This window comes from Hylobates moloch, unplaced genomic scaffold (genome assembly GCF_009828535.3).
Source record: "Hylobates moloch isolate HMO894 unplaced genomic scaffold, HMol_V3 SCAFFOLD_3, whole genome shotgun sequence".
In the NCBI taxonomy this organism is placed as follows: Eukaryota; Metazoa; Chordata; class Mammalia; order Primates; family Hylobatidae; genus Hylobates; species Hylobates moloch.
The window spans coordinates 133,781,899-133,805,410 of record NW_026652278.1 but is presented as its reverse complement, the minus strand read 5'-3'; the positions used below and the strand labels follow the sequence as shown (position 1 = coordinate 133,805,410).

At 37.5% G+C, this 23,512-nt stretch overlaps 1 protein-coding gene across 4 annotated transcripts in view; it reads left to right on the top strand.

Moving 5' to 3' along the window:
* INPP4B (inositol polyphosphate-4-phosphatase type II B) overlaps positions 1-23,512 on the top strand; it is an 834,063-nt gene that overhangs the window by 378,011 nt on the left and 432,540 nt on the right. For all 4 annotated transcript variants that reach the window (XM_032147659.2, XM_032147632.2, XM_032147654.2 and 1 more), the window contains exon 3: positions 17,904-17,967. The gene's annotated coding sequence lies outside the window, so the exon portion shown is untranslated. The remainder of the gene's footprint in view (positions 1-17,903; positions 17,968-23,512) is intronic.

Sequence of the window (23,512 nt, the reverse complement as noted above, 5' to 3'; positions counted from 1 at the left end):
GAGACACTCTGGCCTGTAAAGTACTCATTTTCCCTCATTCCTAGTCTCCTGGCTGGATGCCCATATTGAGTGTGACTAAGTGACCTGTCTGCAGTATGGTGGGGTCTCTCTCAGGCTGGGTTTCTGAAAAACTTCATAAAGCAGAAAGGATCCTCCCCACCCTCCTGCCTCTGTCAGGGAAAAATTGGATCTATGAATTAACAACATAAACCTAAGTGACTGAGATTTTGTGGTTAGCTATTACTAAAACTAGAATTTACCATAACATATACAAACTGAAAAAAAATTTGAACTCAATTAGGAGAAAGGATTTCCAATTAGTATAAGTATAGGTTTGCAGTCATTTATGTCTTTGCAATCTTTCTATATTTGGCACATGTAGATCTGTTGCTTTCCAAAAGCAGAAAAAAATGACTATCTGGAGTGGCAATCAGAAGGATAACTAATGATAGTCTATTTTGATTTCAACTGCAATTAATACTTTCCCTGTACATTAGTTAAGAAGGAAATATTCTTTCTTAAATTTTATTTTAGGTTCAGGGGTACATGTGCAGTGTTATATAGATAAATTACATTCCAAGGGGTTTTCGTGTACAGATTATATCATCAACCAGGTAATAAGCATAGTACCTGATAGGTAGTTTATCAATCCTCTCCCTCCTCCCACCCTCCATTCTCAAATCTGCCCCAGTATCTATTCCCTTCTTTGTGTCCACGTGTACTCAATATTTGGCTTTCACTTAAAAGTGAGAATATGTGGTATTTGGTTTTCTGTTCCTGCATTAGTTCGCTTAGGATTATGACTTTCAGCTCCAATTCATTTGCTGCTTAGGACATGATCTCATTCTTTTTTACAGCTGTATAGTATCCTATGGTATATATGTGCCATATTTTCTTTATCCAGTCTACCGTTGATGGGGATTTAGATTGATTCCATGACTTTACTATTGTGAATAGTGCTCCAGTAAACATTCATGTGCATGTGTGTTTATGGTAGAATGATTTATATTTATTTGGGTATATACCAAATAATGGGACCGCTGGGTCAATTGTTACTTCTGTTTCAGGTTCTTTGAGAATCACCACACTACTTTCCACAATGGTTGAACTAATTTATATTCCCACCAGCAGTGTATAAGTGTTGTCTTTTCTCTGCTAATTCACCAGCATGTTATTTTTTGACTTTTTAATAATAGCAATTCTGTCTGATGTGAGATGGTGTCTCATTGTGGTTTTGATTTGCATTTTTCTAACAATTAATGATGTGGAGCATTCTTTTCATACGTTTGTTGACCACAGGTATGACTTCTTTTGAAAAGTGTCTGTTCGTATCCTTTGCCCACTTTTTAATGAGTTTGTTTCTAGCTTGTAAATTAGTTTAAGTTCCTTATAGATGCTGGATATTAGACCTTTGTCAGATATATAGTTTCCAAATATTTTCTCCCCTTCTTTAGGTTGTCTGTTTACTCTGTTGATAGTTTCTTTTCTGTGAAGAAGCTGTTTGGTTTAATTAGGTCTCATTTTTCAATTTTTGTTTTTGTTGCAATTGCTTTTGTTGTCTTCATCATGAAAACCTTGCTGGTTATCCTCCAGGGTTTTTATAGTTTTAGGTTTTACATTTAAGTCTTTAATACATCTTGAATTGATTTTTGCATATGGTGTAAGGAAGAGATCCAGCTCGTTCTACGAGGCCAGTGTTATTCTGATATCAAGACCTGGCAGAATCACAAGAGAAAAAAGAAAACTTCAGGCCAATATCCTTGATGAACATAGATGCAAAAATCTTTAACAAAATACTAGAAACTGAATCCAGCAGCACATCAAAAAGCTAATCTGCCATGATCAAGTAGGCTTTGTCTCTGAGATGCAAGGTTGGTTTAACATACAGAAAACATTAAATTTGATTCATCATATAAACAGAACTAAAAACAAAAACCACATGATTATCTCAATAGATGCAGAAAATGCTTTCAATAAAATTCAGAATCCATTTACATTAATAACTCTCAACAAACTAGGCATTGAAGGAATATACCTAAAAATAATAAAATAATACCTAAAAATAATAAAAGCCATTTATGACAAACTCACAGCCAACATCATATTGAATGGGCAAAAGGAGAATTCCCCCTGAGAACTGGAACGAGAAAGATTCCCACTCTCATCACTCATTCAGTATAATATGGGAAGTTCTAGCCAGAGCAGTAAGTAAGAGAAAGAAATAAAAGTCATCCAAATAGGAAGAGAGGAAGTCAAACTAGCTGTTTGCAGGCTTTATAAATCTATACCAAAAAAACTTCAGTCTCTGCCCAAAAGCTCCAAGATCTGATAGACAAACTTGGCCACATTTTAGAATACAAAATCAATGCACACAAATCAGTAGAATTGGCCAGGTGCAATGGGTGCCTATAACCCCAGCACACTGATAGACCTAGGTGGGTGGATTGCTTGAGCTCACGAGTTCAAGACCAGCCTGGGCGACATGGCAAAACCCCATCTCTACTAAAAATACAAATATTAGCCAAGTGTGGTGGTGCATACCTGTAGTCCCAACTACTCAGGAGGCTGAGGTGGGAGGGGTCCCTTCTTTTTAATTTTTTGGAATAGTTTCAGTACAAATGATATCAGCTCTTCTTTATATATCTGATAGAATTTGTCTATGAATCCATCTGGTCCTGGGCTTTTTATGTTTGGTAGGATTTGTATTACTGATGCAATTTCAGAACTCATTATTGATCTATTAAGAGATTAAATTTCTTCCTGGTTCAATCTTGGAAGTTGTATGTTTCCAGGAATTTAGCAATTTCTTCCAGATTTTTAAGTTTGGGTGTATAGAGTTTTTCATAGTATTCTTTGAGAGTTTTTTGTATTTCTGTGAGCTCAAGTGGTAATGTCTCCTTTGTTGTTTCTTATTATCTTTATTTGTATCTTCTCTTTTTTTTCTTTATTAGTATAGTAAGTGGTCTTTTATTCTTATTTATTTTTCAAAAAGCAACTTCTGGATTTGTTGTTTTTTTTTTCATCTCAGTTTCCTTCAGATCAGCCCTAATTTTGCTTATTTCTTCTCTTTTGCTAGTGTTGGGGTTGGTTTGCTCTTGTTTCTCTAGTTCCTCTAGGTTTGATGTTAGGTTTTTAATTTGAAATCTAACTTTTTGATGTGGGCATTCAGCACTGTCAAATTCCCTCTTAACACTGCTTTAGCTGTGTCCCAGAGATTCTGATAGGTTGCACTTTTATTCTTACTAGTTTCAAATAATTTCTTGATTTCTGTGCTCATTTCATTGGTTACCAAAAGGTCATTTAGGAGCATGTTGTTTAATTTCCATGTAACTGTATGGTTTTGAGCAATTCTCTTAATATCGTTTTCTATTTTTATTGTGCAGTGGTACAAGAGTGTGTTTGGTATGATTTCACTGTTTTCGAATTTGCTGAGTATTGGGTTATCACCAATTGTGTGGTTGATTTTAGAGTATGTGCCATGTTCCAATGAGAAGAATGTTTTGGGATGGAGAGTATTCTAGATGATATTAGCCCCATTTGGTCAAATGTCAAGTTCAGGTCTTGAATATCTTTGTTAATTTCCTGCCTTGATAATCACTCTAATACTGTCTGTCAGTGGGGTTTTGGAGTCTTTCACTATTATTGTCTGGTTATCTGAGACTTTTCTTAGGTATCTAAGAATTTGCTTCATGAATCTGGGTGCTCCTGCATTGGGTGTGTATACATAGGCTAGTTAGGTCTTTTTGTTGAATTTGACCCTTTACCATTTTGTAATGCCCTTATTTGTCATTTTTGACCACTGTTTGTTAACATCTGGTTTATCTGAAATTAGAATAGCAACCCCTGCTTTTTTCTGTTTGCTTGCTAGATATTTCTCCATCCCTTTTCTTTGAGCTTATGGGTGTCACTGCATGTGAGATGGGTCTCTTGTAGACAGCACAGTTGGGTCTTGCTTTTGTATCCAACTTGCCACTCTGTGCTTTTTAATTGGAACATTCAGTCCATTTACATTTAAGGTTTGATCCTTAATTTACATTAAGGTTTGTCATTGTGTTGTTAGCTGGTTATCATGCAGACTTGATTGTGTGGTTCCTTTATAGTGTCAATGGTTTATGTACTTAAGTGTGTTTTTGTGGTGGCTGGTAACAGTCTTTCCTTTCAAGATTTAGCACTCTCTTAAGAACCTCTTATAAGGCAGGTCCAGTGGTAATAAATTCTCTTAGCATATACTTTTCTGAAAAGTATCTTATTTCTTCTTTGCTTATGAATCTTAGTTTGGCTAAATATGAAATTATTGGTTGGAATTTCTTTATTAATGCTGACTATTATCCTCCAGTCTGTTCCAGCTTGTAGGTTTCAGCTGAAAGCTCTGCTGTTATCCTAATAGAGTTCTCTTTGTAGGTGACCTGTCCCTGCTCTCTAACTGCCTTCAATATTTTTCCTTTCATTTCAACATGGAAGAATCTGATAATTATGTCTTGGGGATGGTCTTCTGGTGTAGTATTTCACAGGGATGCTCTACATTTCCTGGATTTAAATGTTTGCCTCTCTAATGAGGTTGGGGAAATTTTGTGAATGATATCCTCAAATGTTTTGCACGTTGCTTACTTGGTGCTTCTCTCTTTCGGTGATGCCAATGAGTCATAGATGTGATCTTTTTACATAATCTCATATTTCTCAGAGGTTTCGTTCATTCTTCTCTATTGGTTTTGTTTGTTTTTTGTCTGAGTTATTTTAGAGAAACAGTCTTTGAGCTCTGAGATTCTCTCCTCCTCTTGGTTGATTTTGCTGTTAATACTTGAAATTGTACTATAAAATCGTTGAAGTGGATTTTTCACTTTTATCAGCTCAGTTTGGTTCTTTCTTAAAATGGCCATTTTATCTTCTAGTTTCTGTACCATTTTATTATATTTCTTAGATTCATTGAATTGGGTTTCATCTTTCTTTTGAATGTCGATAATCTTCATTCCATTCCATATTCTGAACTCTATTTCTGACATTTCAGCCATTTCAGCCCTGATAAGAACCATTTCTGGGTAAGTAGTGTGGTTGTTTAGAGGTAAGAAGGACACTCTGGCTTTTTGAGTTGCCAGAGTTTTGCACTGTTTTTTTTTCTCATCTGTGTGAGCTGATATTCCTTCAGTCCTTGAAGTTGCTGTCCTTTAGATGTTTTTGTTTGTTTGTTTTGTTTTTTTGGGGGGGTTTGTTTGTTTGCTTGCTTTTATCTTCTGTGATGCCCTTGCAAATTTGCTTGTAGTATAAGATGAGTTCAGTCGAATAGTTTTGATTCTATTCTACTCCTGGGTCTTGGAGGTGTCCCCTCCAGTTACTGTCTCTATGCCCAAATTTCTTTTGTTAAGTGTTCTGATCCATGGGGCTCTCTCAGCCAGGGGCCACAGTTGGCAGACAGGCCATTTCTTTTCTGGGTGAGTTCTAATCTGCTGTAGTTGTGCTTCCTGGGAGACCACAAGGTTGCACCTGCCCACAGAGTGCAGACACAAGCAAAACTGCTGGTCTAGAAGCTCTAGCAGGTGTGGCCTATCTGGCTATGAGCGGTAGGTGTGAGTGGAGTTTCTCACCCTACCATCCAGGTGGTTTCTGGGGCAATAGGAGGCTGTGGTCTTTGGCAAATTTAGGTAAAAGTAAAACTGCTGGGCTGGAAGCTCTAGCAGGTGTGGTTTGCTTAGCTAAGAGAGGTAGGTGTAGGTGGAGTCACTTATCCAGCCATCTGGATGTTTCTCCAGACAACAGGAGGCTGTGCTCTCTGGCTGAGTTCACATAGAAGTGGGACTGCTGGGCTGGAAGCTCTAGCAGGCGTTGCCTGCCTGGCTACCAGCAGCAGGAGTCAGTGGGTTAGTCTGCCCTACTGTCTGGATGTTTTCCTGGACAACAAGAAGTTGTGCCCTCCAGCTAGGTTCACACAAAGGTAGGACTGATGCGCCAAAAGCTCTGGTTGCTGTTGCCTGCCTGGATACCAGCAGTGGGAGTGGGTGGGGTCACTCACCCTGTGGTTACTCACCCTGTGGTCACCTACCCTGCTCTACAGGGTTTTCTCAGGACAACAGGAGGCTGTGCCTGCCTTCTGAGCTCAGACAGCAGAAGATCACTGGGCTGGAAGCTCTAACAGGCATTGCCAGACTAGCTACCAGCAGTTGGAGGCAAGAGCAGGGTCACTTACCCTGCTGTCTGAATGTCTCCTGGGACAACAGGAGGCTGCACTCACTGGCTGAGTTCAGACAGAAGAGGGATCACTGGACTGGAAGCTCTGGCAGGTATGGCTAGCCTGGCTACCCATAGTGAGAATGGACAGGGTCACCTGCCCAGCTACCCAGATGTTTCCCAGGACAACAGGAGGCTGTGTCCACTGACAGTTCAGACAGAAGTGGAACCACTGGACCGGAAGCTCTAGCAAGTATTGCCCACCTGGCTACTAGTGGTGAGGGTGGGTGGGGTCTCCTGCCCTGCAGCCCGGATGTTTCCTGGGACAACAGGAAGCTGTGCCTTAAGGCTGAGTACACACAGAAGCGGGAGCACTAGGCCAGAAACTAGCAAGCATTGCCCACCTGGCTATCCGTGGCAAGGGTGGGTGGGGTCACCTGCCTTGTCATCTGGGTGCTTCCTGGGATAACAGGAAGCTGCACTGTCCAGCTGAGTTCACAGGAAAATGGGTCTGCTGGGCTGGAAGTTCTAGCAGGTGCTTCCCATCTGGCTATCTGTGGGGGTCATGGAGTCACCAGCCCTGCTGTCTGGGTACTTCCAAAGACAACAGGAGGTGGTGGCTGCTAGCCAAGTTAAGGCAGAAGTGGGACCACTGGGCTAGAACCTAACACGGGACCTTGTCCGGTGAGCCGGGTAGAGCAATCTTACCGCTCTCAAGCACCACAGCTGCGACCTGTTGGGGCTATCGTGCCGGTGATGGTCTGCTCTGGGGCCAAAGTCTTTGAGTTCCCCTTGCACCTTGAGAGTTGCCTCCAGAAAACATCTGCTTTAGTCTAGAAGCATGGTGGGGGGCCGTGGAGTGGACCAAAGGGATGCTCTCATTCCCAGTCTTGCATTTGTCCATGTAGGTAGTGTGTATCCCCAAGAGGGGTCTTACTCATCCTTTTCCATTTTGGAGAGGTTCTGCTGGCTCTACGTTAAGCCCAGACAGGCTGGTGTCCTGCTTTGCTCCTTTCTGCTCTCTGTGTTCCTCTGCTGCCTTGATGGATTCTGATGTAGTTGCTCAGATGATCAGCCTGCAGGGTCAGTGTTCACTAGCCCTTTTGTTTCCTCTAGAGGTAGCACTCGTGAGCTGCTTCTAGTCTGCCATTTTGGCCTTTCCCCAAAAAAGGAAATATCAACTACAAATCGGATGACACTGATCAGTTTTATTAATTTTACTTAGTCATGTAGCTAATGACAGGGATCTAATCTTTATTAGAAAACAAGTCATCAAATTTTGAGAGTCTAAATTGTCTTCATTATTTAATTTGTCTGAGAGACCTTGATTTTATAGGTAATAGGATTTAGGAGCTGTACCAAGACTGATAATTGGTACTGCCAGAGTTCCAGTTTTGTGTAGTTTTTACTATTTTGTGTTGGGTAGCTACTTCAAGAAAAATTCATAAAGTAGAAAAGTTTTTCTTTTCAAAATACAAATGTCTGCATTTTGTATTGGATTCCAAATTTCCTTTTAAACTATGACCTCATGCAAGTTTGTATTCTTCTAATGGGAGTCAAAGAAATAATAATCTGAAGAGATACAGTGCCTCTGACTTAGTAATTCACATCTCTGCTTTGGAGCAACAGGTGGCCTACGGAAATCATAGATTGATACAGAATCAAAGGAAAAAGTTTGTGCAGTAGATACAAGAGTCTTCTGAGTTGGGGAGCTATGTAATAATTCTGAGGCACTGGTATTGGGGATCTAAAATGGGAACATAAAGAATATTCACATATTGGAGATACGTTTGGGGAAAAATATTTCAGAAATATATTTTCTTTTTCAGTGTTAAAGAGGGACTTTTAACAGTCATATAATCAAGAGACACAATGTCTGATTTTCTTCCAGAGATAGTACTTACTGGGCTCAGTATCACTGACAATGACAACTTGGTCAGGGTATGGGGTAAAGGTAATAGAAATGGCAGATGGGTAATTGGACACAATGACTTTTTTTTTCCTACAATGATCTTTACAGTACTTTTGTAGCTTAAGATTCTGAGATATGCATGTTTTTTTTTTCATTTGATGCTATAAGCTACTGAAGATAAATTAATTGTTCAGATTTTCTTTTTTCTTCATAAATGTATTATTTTCTCTTTACTAAGTAAGACATACTTTTCCAAAGAATTTCAGAATTCCTAGAAATGTTCAACAAAGTGAAAATTTCACTGTAGTTTTGCCACCTGTACAGTCAGTTTCCTTAGTTGCAGAGAATATGCTTTAGCTAGTTTAAAGGGAAAAGGAATTCCTTTGAAAACATTAAGCAGGGTGAACTTACTCAATAAGCGTACTGCTAAGGCCCACGATGCTTTGAAAATCTGAAAAAGAAAATAGTATGTAGGTTGAAAAATTTTTATTACACATTAATATATCTTTATGCCAATTCAGTCATAAAATATTATTATATAACATATACACGTGCGTGTGTGTGTATACTATGGAGGAAGGGGCTGGTGAAGGCAAAAGTGCCTAGGATCCACTAAAATCCTAAAGAACAGAGGCTCAGGCTTGGATTGCCGGTGCTCAGGAGCTCCAACCCCAGCTAAATACACATGAGCAATAATAATCCAAATTACTACAGCAGTAACAAAATCAATAAAGAAATTATGAGTAACTCTGTAAGGAAAATTATAAGAAGCTATAAAGAGAAGTAAAGAACTGTAACACATGTGTAAGTGGGGAAATATTTACAGCGTAAGTATCAATTCCTTCCAAATTAATTTATATTTTGCTCCAAATAAATCTCACTGTGACTGCTGCTAGCACAGGTATCTCTGCCCACACTGCTGATGCCGGGCCTCAGGGCAGAACCTCTGCCCCCACTGTCTTGAGAGCTGGCAAAGGTGTCATTTCTCAGAATGGGTTGCCAGATGGATTCTTTTTCTGAGCTGACGTCTTGAACAATGGTATCAGAAAAGTCTAGGCCATATATTTGTTCTCTATGTATAAGGAAGACTAAGAAGTGGATTTCTAGCATCCGTCTTGGTGATGTGTGAACTTGTAAGGTGGGATATTTCCTTGACGCAGGAGAGATTTCCAAATGTTTTGGACAGCCAAATCCACCACACAAAAATAACTACTGCCAGCACATTGATGTATTCGCATTTAGACTTTCTGGTATGCTAGGTTTTGTTCTCATTTAATGCTTTAAAAAAAAAAGCTATAGCTGTAGAAACATGAATACTTACTGTGTGATAGGCATAGCTAACATTGTTTGAATTATCTATTTTGATCATTAATTAAAAATAACAGCATTTGGTGATAGCCAGTATTGTTATTTTCCCATTTTATAGATGAAAACAGACTTAAAGAAGTTAGGTAACTTCTTCACGGAGATAAAGAATAGCGAGATGGAATTTTACGTGGAGTTTTACCTGCTACACAATCCATAGTCGTAAATGAGATATACAACTTTCAATACAGCTTTTTACATTTAACATTTTGGTATAAGCCATTTTAAACTCTTCATTAACGTCTTTTTAATAGTGACCTAATATTCCATCAAATTAGTTAACGCAATTTATTCAAAGATTTCTCTATTGTTGAATATTTAGGATGTTTCTATTTCTTTCCTACTTTAGTCATATTGTGGTAATTTGTGCATATAACTTTTTTCTACATTTAGGATTATTTCTCTAGAATGGAAATCCAAAATTGGAATTACTAGATCAAAGAATATGAAAACATATTTTGAGAAGCCAATGTCACACTTTTATTTAATGATGAAGAAACAAGCTCATTAATTTATTCAGCATTCAACATATTTATTGCATGCCTCCCACATGCTGGCTGTGGTACCTGTAATGTCATGATAAATATTTGACAGTCATTTGTCTAAACAGCGTTATTGTATAGTGGGTATTAAAATAGGATGTGCCTGAAATGAGCATCTTGTGCTAACCACATATGGTGAGAATGCTTCCTAGATTTTCTGGGACAGGGTAGGAACACTTTTAGAGTTCTTAGAAAATACTCTTGGGAATGTAGGAAAGTAGCATTCAAAGCAATCTCAAAATAGCATCAAGTATGAACTTTTTCTTCTGTGCCAATTTGTTAGATGAAATACTGTTGATCATTGTTTATAATGGTTGTTTCCTTGAGTATTAATGAAGTTGAACATTTTTCATATGTTTATTCATGAATTGTTTCCTCATTGTGAAGCATCTTTTAAATATTTCTCATTTGATATTTAGTATTTGTACAAAATAGATTTTGGTATATTGCATTTGTCGCAAATAATTTTATATCTGCTCCTATTTTTTTTAACTAGGGAAGTTTTTATGTAGCCCAATCTGCTAGGCATTTTCTTTATAATTTATTCTAGCACTTATAAGCTTCAGAAGTAGAATTGACCACTCCAAAAAAATGTAAAAATAATCAATTCCATTTTTCTTTATTTTTTATTTTGTATTATATTTGTATTTACTTCCATAATATATCTGGAATTTATATCCCTGTCTAATGGGACATAATTGATTTTATTCTAAAAAGGCAACTGTCTCAACAATCATTAAATACTTCATTTCTTTTTTATAAATTTGTGGTGCTCACTTTATTATACACTGGGTTTAGGTTCACTATCTATATGCAACCTTGGAGTCCTATGCCCATTTATATCAATTTCCATTGTAATAAAAATAATTGTTAATTTTTCCCCACCAGACCTCTGAAGGAATTATATTGTCCCTTTAATAATTAGTACAGTGCTTGGCATATGACAGGCATTATATATTTGTTGAATGAGCAAATGCATAAAATTGAATGTTTCTGGGCTACCCATGTTTTCCCACTAATCTGTAAATCACTTTCTCAGCCATTTCTTCACTGTGTTACATGTTATGTCACAAAATATATTTTATCATTAGAGCAAAACATTTTAATATTCATATTCAGAATATTCTTTATGATCTAGAATACTTTCTTCAAATGAACTCTGGAAAATTTTAAGAGCTTCTAAAATTACTTTCATTAGAATTTTCATTGGAATTATACTAAAAATATAAATTAATTTGGAAGGAATTGATATTTATGCTGTAAATATTTCCCCACTTACACGTGTTACAGTTCTTTACTTCTCTTTATAGCTTCTTATAATTTTCCTTACAGAGTTATTCATAATTTCTTTATTGATTTTGTTGTTACTGCTGTAGTAATTTGGATTATTATTGCTGCTATTGGGAGCTGCATTCATTTGGAAATTTTATTTTCTATTTTTTGCTATTATATAGAAAAGCTATTGCTGCAAATTTACCTTGCATCCTTGAACTTTGAGTTACTTTATTAATTCTAATAGAATTTTTGTTTTTACAATTTTTCTGTTGACCTGAAGGCTATGTTGAGAATGCCATTGTCAGCTTAATTCTACTTTGCCTTTACAATTAGGGATGGAAACTGAGCAACAACTATAAGATTTTTAAAACCTTTGGGAAATTGGATTTAATTTTAACATTTATCTTAAAAATAGTTTAATCTAGATTCTAGTAACTATATGTGAATAATTTCTAAGACACATATTTTAATGCTGAACCTGTTAGGAAACAAATGTATGGGTTCTCAGAACCCATGAAAACCCGTTGTCTTAGTTCATTTATATTGCTATAAAGGAACACCTGAGGCTGGATTATTCATAAAGAAAAGAGGTTTGTTTGGCTTATGGTATTGCAGGCTTTGCAAAAAGCATGGAATGAACACTTGCATCTGATGAGGGCTTCAGGCTACTTCTATTCATGGTGGAAGGGGAAGGGGAGCCAGTGTGTGCAGAAATCACATGGTAAGAGAGAGCAAGAGGGGAGGTTCCAGGTTCTTTTTAAGATCAGCTCTTGTGGAAACTAATAAAGTGAGGGCTCACTTACTCCTCCCGGAAAGGGGCATTAATCTATTCATGAGGGATCCACCCCCATGACTAAGGCACCTCCCATTAGGCTTCATCTCCATCATTTGGGATCAAATTTCACCGTGAGGTTTGGAGGAGCTAGCCTCTGAATCACGGCAGCCATATTGCAGAATTTGCTGACTTACATGGCATGATCTCTCCTTGATCTCTTCTAAATTCTATCTCACTCAGCTTCTGCCTTTGCTATAATATCCCAAAACTGCTCACTGATGTGGGCCCTTAACCTGGAGTTATTCAGGCTATTTGGGGTCAGCACAAGGCCCAGGTTTCTTCCATGGGGTAAGATGGAAAAGACAAATAGTAAGCTCTGAATTTAGCTATATCCCCATCACACCAGGATCCTGGGGTAGAAAAATAAAAAGGATGTTATGAAAACCTCATTCAGGGCTGTGTTAATTTGCTTTTGTATCATGGTAAAGAAATACTCGGAGCTGGGTAATTTATAAGCAAAAGAGGTTTAATTGGTCCATGGTTTTTCAGGCTTTACAGGAGGCATAGTACTGGAAATCTGCTCCTGATGAGGTCTCAGAAAGCTTCCACTTATGGTGGAAGGCAAAGGAAGAGCAGGCACATCACATGGTGAGAGGGGGAGCAAGAGAGGGAGGGGAGGTGCCACTTTCTTTTAAATAACCAGATATTGCATGAAGTCAGAGCAAGAACTCACTTATCACCAAGAGAGTGGTGCTAAGCCATTCATGACAGATCCTCTTCCATGATCCAGTCACCTCTGATCAGGCCCACCTTCAACATTGAGAATCACATTTCAACATGAGATTTGAATGGGACAGACATCCAAACCATATCATTTTGCCCCTGGACCCCGAAATCTCTTGTCTTTCTCACATTTCAAAATACAAATCATGCCTTTCCAATAGTCCCCAAAGTCTTAACTCATGCAAGCATTAACTCCAAAGTCCCAAGTCTAAAGTCTCATCTAGAAATTAGTTCCTTCCATCTATGAGCCTGGGAGATTAAAACAAAACAAAACAAACAAACAAAAACTAGTTATTTACTCTCCAGATACAATGGTGATACAAGCATTGGGTAAACATTCTCATTCCAAAAGGGGAAAAATTGGCCAAAAAGGGTGGCAATAGGCCCCACACAAGTCAGAAACCCAGCAAGGCTGTCATTAAATCTTAAAGCTTCAAAACAATCTCCTTTGACCTCATGTCCCACATCCTGGTGTGAGGGCTGGACTCTCATGGCCTTAGGAAGCCCTGCCCTTGTGGCTTCTGTGGGTGCAGTCCACACGGCTGCTCTCCTAGGCTAGAATTGAGTGCTTGCAGCTTTTTCACGCTGAAGCTGCAATCTACTGGTGGCTCTACCATTCTCAGGTCTGGAGGTCAGTGACCCCCTTTCCACAGCTCTACTAGGCAGTGCCCTGGTGGGGACTCTTTGTGGGTCTCCAATCCCACATTTGCCCTCCGCATTGCCCTAGTAGAGTTTCTCTGTTGGGGCTCTGCACTGGTGATAGGCTTCTACTTGGGCAACCAAGCTTTCCTATACATCCTCTAAAATCTAGGTGGGAGTGGCCAAGCCTCCTTCACTCTTGAATTCTGTGCACCTGCAGGCTTAACACCATGTAGAAGCAACCAAGGCTTATGGCAGCTTGTGCTCTTCAAAGTGGCAGCCTGAGCTGTACCTGTACCTGAACTCCATTGAGCCAAGGTTAGAGATGGAGTGGTCAGGATGTTGAAAGCAATGTCCCAAGGCGGATCAGGGCAATGCAGCCCTGAACCTGGCCCCTGAAACTATTCTTTCCTCCTAGGCCTCTGGGCCTATGATGGCAGGGGCTTCCTTGAAGACTTCTAAAATGCCTATGAGACCTTTTTCCCATTGTATTAGATATTTGCACTTGGCTCCCATTTAGTCATGCCAATCTCTCTGGCAAGTAGTTGCTCTTCAGCCTGCTTCAATTCCTTTTCTGAAAAATGCTTTTTTTTTCCCTCTGCCACATGATCAGGCTGCAAATTTTTCAACCTTTTACACTCTGCTTCCCTTTTAATTGTTAGTTCTAACTTTAAGTCATTTATTTGCCTTGTATCTGACTTAAGTTGTTAGAAACAACCAGATCACATATTGAATGCTTTGCTGCTTAGAAATTTCTTCTGCCAGATACCCTAAGTCATCAGTCTTAAGTTCAAATTTCCACAGATTCCTAGGACATGGACAGAATGCAGCCAAGTTCTTTGCTAGGGATTATGAAGGGTGACTTTTATTCTGGTTCCCAATAAGTTTCCCATTTTCATGTGAGATCTCTTCAGCCTCGACATCACTGTCTGTGTCTGTGTCAGCACTTTCGTCACAACCATTTAACCAGTCTCTAAGAAGTTCCAAACTTTTCCTCATCTTCCTGCTTCTTCTGAGCCCTCCAAACTCTTCCAACTTCTGCCCATTATCCACTTCCAAAGCTGCTTCCATATTTTCTGGAATCTTTATAGTAACACCCCATTCCTTGGTACCAATTTTCTGTCTTAGTTTGCTTTTGTGTTGCTATAAAGGAATACCTGAGGCTAGGTAGTTTATAAATAAAAGAGATTTATTTGATTCACAGTTCTGTAGGTTCCACAGGAAGTGTGGTGACAGGATTTGCTCCTGGTGAGGCCTTAGAAAGCTTCCAATTATGGTGGAAGGCAAAGGAGAAGCAGGCACATAGATGGTGAGAGAGGGAGCAAGCTGGGGAGGAGGTGTCACACTCTTTTAAACAACCAAATATCATGTGAACTTGGAGCAAGAACTGACTTATCACCAAGGGGATGTTGCTAAGCCATTCATGAAGGATCCTCCCCCAGGATCCGGTCACCTTCCACTAGGCCTCATCTCCAATGCTGGGAATCACATTTCAACCTGAGATTTGGAGTTGACAAACATCCAAACCCCATATCAAAGGCCAAAAAAGGAATGGATACAGGGACCAAAGAAGGCACTGGCCTATATAGAATAAGGTAGAAGCACAATAAGAGGCCACCTCAATTTTTTTGGAATATTGTGCATTTTAATTCTAAACAATAATGTTCAATTCAGTTTAACACCCAGAAGTTGTTTAACATAGAAATTCGAATTTTCTACTGAAAGAAAACTTCTATGTCCTAATTAAAGAAAATATCCTATTTGGTCATTTATCATAAAGATAATGATAAATGTTAAATAAGGTCTTGTTTGCATTAACTCTGTGGGATGTGTATTTAAGGTGACTATACACTTCAGTGGGTTTTAGTAAATATTGGTTCTTGCTACATGATGGGAGCTGACAAGTAATGAATGACCCCATAATGGGAACAAAAAAAGTCTGAAAGACTCAGGCTCACATAAGACAGTTGATCTTTGTGCATCATAAACTTTTGTCCTTTGGACTTGCACAGTTATCCAGTTTATATCTGATATATATACTCATTGCTATATAAAGTGTTACCCATCTCGTGTATGCATTACTGGTATTTAAAAAAATTATTCAAGGGCTTGTTTGGACACTATGGACTATATGAGACTATGTTGGCCTCTGTATGTTCATATTTTATTTGCAAGGTAAACTCATCACCTTTGCAGAAGTAATGTCAACTAAAACATCCAGAAGAGATGTGTAGTCTGTTCTGTTAATAAGGACAGGACACTGCCATCTACTCTGTACAACAGAGCACAATGCTTAGCTTTGGGTAGATTTGAATAAGATGAAAGATAAATTATGATTTTGTTCAAGTGTTAAAATAAAACTATCTCAGACACTTAAGGACCACAAAAGTTTAGACCAAAGTATCTTGTAAATTCTACCTGATGAAAGTTTGATAATAGCGAACATATGACTTTTCTATATTATTTTCTGTTTTGAATTTAGTAATAAGCAGATGGTTTGTATTTTCTTTAGTTGCAACTAAGTGATCAGTTTCATGATTTATCTTATTATGAAACATGTTTTTTTTTTTTTTCTTAACACTTATCTTAAAAGCAACTCTGGGTCTACCGGGCTCAAAAAATGAGAAATCTAAAGAAAAATTGGAATATTTTGTTTTCCCCAAATTAAATGAGTCCTGGTATAATTTAAAGCTTATTCTTTGTAGTTTCACCTGCTGATATTGAAAACAATACAGAATGATGAGAGATATATGATAATGTGAATGAGAAAATTTTATATCTCATCTGCATTATTGACATTACTGGGGGACGGTTTCTTTCAAATAAGGTACAATGGTTAAAGAACAACTTTAATCCAATAAGTTACTACCTCTTTTGACCAAATAATATGAAATCTTGGTAACTGATAGTAAATTTACAATTTGAAAACAATTCCTGATAATAAAATAGGGAAAAGAACCAGGTAACATTTTTTATACACATATTAAATTATATATAATAGTAAATTGTTTTATAAATAGCATGATATATAGTGGTAAAATGCTCAAACTCTGGAACCAGATCAGTGGTTTTAAATTCAAATACTACTCTTTACCTGTGGGACTCTGACTGAATTACTTCACCTGTCTTTGCCAAATTCTCTCTATATAATAATAATGGTACCTCCCTCATAGGGTGGTTGTATTGGGGGTCCCCAAGACTACCTTTAGGCTGAATGTTTTACTAATGTATCAGTCTGTTATCATGCTGCTAATAAAGACTTACCTGAGACTGGGCAATTTATAAAGGAAAGAGGTTTAATTGACTCACAGTTCTGCAGGGCTGGGGAGGCCTCAGGAAACTTACAAGTATGAGGGAAGGGGAAGCAAACATGTCCTTCTTCACATGGTGGCAGCAAGGAGAAGCACAGAGCAAAAGGGGGAATATCTTATAAAACCATAAGATCTTGTAAGAACTCACTCACTATCACCAGAACAGCAGCACTGGGTAACCACCCCTATGATTCAATTACCTCCCACCAGGTCCCTCCCACAACATGTGGGGATTATGGGAACCATAATTCAAGATGAGATTTGGATGGGGATACAGCCAGACCATATCATCTAAGATACAGAAAAGCTGTATAATTATAGTCATGCTTTATTATCGTGAAAGTATACAAATTAAGAACAGCAAAGAGAAAGGTTCATGGTGCAAAGTCTAGGAACAAACTCCCAGGTATCCTCTCCCAGTGGAGTCACACGGAGGTGTGATTAAAGCTGCCAGCAAAATGATATGTAACCCATGAAGTGTGGTAAACCAGGGAAACTCAGCCAAGCTTTGGTTTCTGGAGTTCTATTAGATGTCACTCACATAAGCATGCAGCACTGGATGATTCAGACACCAGAACCCCTTCCCACAAGCAAAAATAAATGTTCATCATAAATCACATTTTAGAATAAATTTATCTGATCTAACTGAAACAGCATAGCCTAAGGCCTCGTGCATACAAAACACCCTTATCAGGTAGACTCTTCCAGGATTTCAGAGGTTATCTCCCAGAAGCTAGCTGAAGGCCAGACCTGAAGATTCACCTTTCTTTGTGATGGACAGAGTTTGAGTATTCAGGCCTGCTGAGTTAACCCTTTCTTGCCGAGTAGTTATGAGGAATAAATGAGTTAATCCATGTAACTTAAAATAGTGCCTGGCATAGGATAGTACTTGGCACACTTAAGCAGCAAACAAGGATCAGCTATAATTTATTCTAGAGGGGCTCTATGGGCTGAATGAAGCTGACTAATTTGGGATAGAAATAAGAAATAGCTATATTCCATGAATCTTGTGATGACGATAAATCCCCAAGTTTGAATGATGGGCATTATAAGCATATTAAACACTTTACCTATGGGTGCTTTAGTAAGAAAATTTCCAGTAAACACTAAATCCTGACTTTTTTTCGTTTTGTTTTTTGCAGAGCCTTGAAACCAGCAAAACAATAATCAAAGAGCAGTTCTGTCAAGGAAAACAACATAAATCAGGTACAAGAGTTATTCTTAACATGTAACATTAACACATTATATTCATTTAAACTGATGATTAATTCGAGCTTATTATCAAAATATTTTACAATAATGCCAGTTAGGTGTTTTAGCATATGTGTGACTGCATGTTATAGATGACTGGCCAAATTTTATAGACAAATTAATTTCTATAAATACATTAAACTAATTTTGAGCATTTTAGTTAGGCCAGGCCTAGCCTAGGCAGAAATGTGAAGAAATTAAGAAATTAATATTATTACTTATTATTAAATTAATGCATATGCACTGAAGTTTTTTTATTTGGGAAACACTCATCTGTAAGGCGATTTTATAGAATTGGACAAATCAGGCAGTACTTACAGTCCAGTAGAGGAGATTCAGTAGATATCAATATATAAGTCAAAGCTGTGATAAATACTATGATGTGAAATAACAGAATTCTGTGGGATAAAATATTGGGAGACAAAGAATCTACTGTGGATTGGGTAGACAGAGGCTATTTCTCTGGAAGATGACATTTAAACTAAGACCTAAAGTATGAGAAAAAAGAGTCCCAGGCAGATAGAACAGCATGGAACAAAGAAAATAAATGAAGAAAAAAAGAAAGAAAATAATTGAAAGAATAGTGTGGCTACAGCGAAGTCACAGAAGGCAAGACAGATATAAAATGAAGCTGGGTTGAAAATAAGATGAAAAGCCCAGCCCCATAGGTCCTTAATATCCACTGTAAGATGCCTTTGGACTTGCTCTGCTTGCATTTCTGTGTGATGTCATTTGGTCTTCTCTCCCGGTCCCCTGAATATAGGTGCTTTCGAATCTATCACCTGACCTCACCTTACCCCAACGTGTGTGTGTGTGTGTGTGTGTGTGTGTGTGTGTGTGTGTACTTTTATTTAATATTTCCTGAAGTCGTTTCCAGGATTATATTGGGAAATCTTTCAAAAGTTTACCTCTTGGGAATATGCATTTTTAAGAAGTTTCTTTTCTACCTGAGACTGGCCTGCTTTTAGGGAGCTTGACCAATGTTATGGCTATGCGCATTAAACCATGTTAGATAATTTTCTAGAATCTTGATAATGCAAGCCAGAAAAAATCTGTTTGCTTCATTGGTTTATTTTTTTCCAGCTGAAGATTTTTCTTGACCTTAATTATATGGTTAATTGCCTCAAATCCTGATTATACTTCACATGTGAAAATATAGCCTCAGGTATCAAGAACAACTGGAGCAAAAACTTCCTAAATAATTTTCAACATTAGCATTAGTAATATTGGTTCTTTAAACAGAGAAAAACTACACAAATTGCTGTTTACATCTCAGATAATCTGAATCATATTTCTTTCCTTTGAAAATGCTTATTCTCTTTGATTTATAAAGTTTTATAATGCAGGCTTCTGAAAAATCTTAAAGTAAGGCAAATGACTTGGGGTAATGCCTACTTTAGTACTTTAAAGAATGATTTGATCTTTAAGAAATAGCTATGTTCCATGAATCTCACTCTCACTCAGGGTCTCACTGTGTCACTCAGGCTGGATTGCAGTGGCGCAGTCATGGGTCACTGCAGCTTCGACCTCCCAGGATCAGGTGATCTTGCCACCTCAGCCTCAGTAGCTGGGACTACAGGCATGCACCACCATGCCTGTCTAATTTTTTGTAGAGATGGAGTTTCAGCATGTTTCCTAGGCTTGTCTTGAACCCCTGAGCTCAAATGATCCGCCCATCTTGGCCTGCAAAAGTGCTGGGATTATAGGTGTGAGCTACCATGTCGGGCCAATGATTCGATTTGATATAAAATGTGGAGATCTTGTCTTTGCAGCACTAAAAGTCTGAAAAACCCAGAGTTGACTTATGCTTATTCTGGAAGAGAAGTTTTCAGCATACGTGTTAGAAAGAGCATCGACTTTTTTAGACCAATTCAGCATCTTCCAATTAAGTTGACTGTTATTAAAAACGGAGACAAACATCACCGAATTTCCTAGGATTTCATAACTTACAGACAAAATGACTTGTTTCATTCCAGAAAGACAACAGACAGCTGCTTTTTAATTACTACTCTTGCCATTTGCTTTCTACTAGAGATGTGTCTCAAACGTGGAATCTAATTAGAAATCTTAATTGAAAATGGATTCTTAAAAAAAGAAAAGAAAGAAAATAGACTAACATTGAAACATAAATGTAGGAAGAAAAACATCATATTCCAGCTGGATTGAATAATCACCTATCTGAAAATTAGTTGGCCTCTGGGGAGCATGTTATCTGACACCAAACTGAACTTTACTGTTTCCTTTTACAGGAGGAATTTTCCAAACCAAATAAGGAGTCTTGTAATCTGTAAATTATTGTTTTCAGAGATTATATTTTTCTCAGGATAAAAGCAATGGTTGTGAATTTTGAAGCCTGGGTTAAATCCCAGCTGCTTTACCTATTTCTAGTGTGACCCTGGACAAATTTTGTAACTATTCTTAATCTCAGTTAACTCTTTTCTAAAATGGGATTTGCAAATCCTGTTTTTCAACGTTGTTTCTGTCTTGTTGCTCTCTTGACTGACACATTGACTGGTATGTAGTAGTATATCTAGATATAGTAAGTTCTGGAAAGGAAGGGAAGGAAGGTAAAAAAAGCAAGGAGGCTAATTTTGAGAACATATATCTAAGACAATATTACAAATACAAAACACTGAGAAAGTGCTTCTTCTGTACACTGGAGGCAAAGACTTAAGGGCACATTCATTTATCCTTTTATTAAAAGTATTTTTTCTTGTAGATGTTCTAGATTCTGCTATCCAGATTTAAACTCCAATTAGAGGCATAGTAACATATAATTTCTGAATTACTCACAGCACTTTGCATGCTGCTAAGCTTGATAGATGCTCAATTAATATTTGATTGATTGAGTGAAGCTATGAACTAACAGTGCTAGGATGCAAATAGCCCAAATTGTCCTATTCTCTGGTTTACAAACATCGTATCTAACATCTAGAGTAAGAGAAATTATGGTTCTCTGTGATTTTTTTCATTCACTGACAGTAGAGATTCTAGCCAGACTGAATAATCACCCATCTGAAAATGTGCTGCTTCTGCTTGCACTGCTACCATCAGATTGGCCAGTTTGCTATTATTTGTGCATATTCCACATTACTACATTTTTGTCTTTACTCATATTTTTAATATCCTCCATTGTCAATATTCTCTTCCGTATTTTCTTTCCCATTTTCCTCCTTTCTTCTTCATTTCACTCTTCTTCCTCTTCCTTCCTTTTATCTACCCTCATGTTTTTGATGCAAAAATTTATTAAATTCTTATAAAAATAATTGCCTCCATGAAACTGTCCTAGATATTTCCTGAGATAATGATCTTATCACCTTTGTTTTTTTTTTTCTTCATTTTTTTGTTTTCAGGCACTGTCCTTTGATCCATATCTGTGAAAACTGAGCCTGAAACACAGCCAGTGAAAGTCAAGCCACACAATATGCAAATGCCTCTTTCCTTCTATCCCCTACTCTACCCTGTTAACCTTTACTAACAAACAAATACAAAAACACCAAGGGAATGTCCCACTGGCAAAGCTTGCTGCTTCCTTCCACACTGCTTTCTAGGTTACTGGTGGGATGAATTTAGGCCGTGATCACCAGGCTGCAGCCATATCAGTTGTCTGAGTCAGGCTGGCTTTTTGAATGAGTCCTTAATCTTTGCTCCTGTTTTCCTCAAAGTCAGGAGCCAGGCTCTGCAGCACAGTGAGCTAGCTGTCTTAATTCCCAGGACACCTGCCTGCATCACTTTCCTTGTGGCCTTAACTCACTTTGAGTATTTCTCCCTGGTTAATGACTTGGATATACACATAATGCTGAGAACTCCTCTTCCACAGAAGCCTGTTCTACTGTTTCTCTATCAGCCACACCAAATCGAAGGGAGCCTCATTTTTATTGATGTGTATTCAGATCAAATTGAAGTGTATTAATTAAGTCGCGGCGATTGGGACTCTTGGCTCCTTTAGAGATGAGTGAATATTTCTGTCCCAGTTTTATCCTTCTTACTGCCTTGTCAAATTGATTTTTGTTTGTTCCTTTTTTTATTCCTGCAATTCTTTTAATTGATTTCACATTTGTTATTGTCAAAGCTTTTGTATTGTTCCTCTCTTGGGCCATTTCCCACTCTCCTGGCCATATTAATAAAAAATATAATTAAAATAAATAATACCATAGTATTTAATGACCACTTCTAAAATATTTTTTGTTTTTATTCACTGTTTAAAATTTACATACAGTAAATTTTTCACCTTTTGGCATATAGTTCTTTGAGTTTTGACAAATGCACACATTTGTGCAGCCACCACCACAATCAAGGCACAGAACACTTAACATCATCCCACAAAACTTCCCTCTTCCTGTCCATTTATGGTCAAACTCTTTTGCTTACTTACTGGACTTTTTCTATACCTATAATTCTGCCTTTTTTATTTATGCCATTAAAATAGAATTATAGTACACAGCCTTTTGAGCTGGCCACCTTTTACTTACCATATTGTGCTTGACGTTCACCCATTTGTCTCTTTATTCCTTTTTTATTTTATTTTACAGGTTTATCACTGTAAAACTGTCCTTTTACAGTTTGAAGATCTTTAGGGTTGTTTTGGATTTTTAGTTATTTTTTAAAAGCCACTAAAAGCATCTGTGTCCAGGTTTTTGAGTAATCAAAGATTTCATTTCTCTTGACTAAACACCTAGAAGTTAGATTGCTGAGTCATATTGTGTGTATTTACTTTTATAAGAAACTACCAGACTGGGGCAGGTATGGTAGCTCACGCCTGGAATCCCAGTACTTTTGGAGGCCAAGGTGGGAGGATTGCTTGAGCTCAGGAGTTTGAGACCAGCCTGGGCAACATAGTGAAATACTGTCTTTAAAAAACAAAAACAAACAAACAAACAAAACTACCAGATATTTTCCCAAAGTATCTATACTATTTTGTGTTCCCACTTGCGGTGTATGAGAGATCCAGGTGGTTAACACCCTTACCGGAGACTGGTATTGTCAGTCTTCTAGAATGATTTATAGTTATTCTAATAAGTATGTAGTAATAGTTCTCTGTGGTTTTAATTTATATATTCTTAATGACTAATGACACAACATTTTTTCCATGTGCTTATTTAGCATCAATATATCTTATATGTTTTCTTTGGTGTAGTGTCTATTTACATTATTTGCCCATTGTTTTTTAATGAATATTTTTGTTTTCTTTTAGAGTTTCAAAAGGCCATTAAATATTCTATATTGAAATTTCTGATCACATATAAGTTTTGCAGATATTTTTTCCAATGTGTAGCTTGTCTTTTCATTTTCTCAACGCTGTCTTTCACAGAGTGGAAGTTTTCAACTTCAATAAAGTCAATTTTACAAATGGTTTTCTTTTATGGACTGTCCTATGTTTTGTGTCATATTAACAAATCTTTACCAAGGTCTATAGGATTTCCTCCTATATTTTCCTGTATAAGCTTTACAGTTTTAGGTTTTGTAATTAGATTATTAATAGTGAGTTAATTGTATAAGG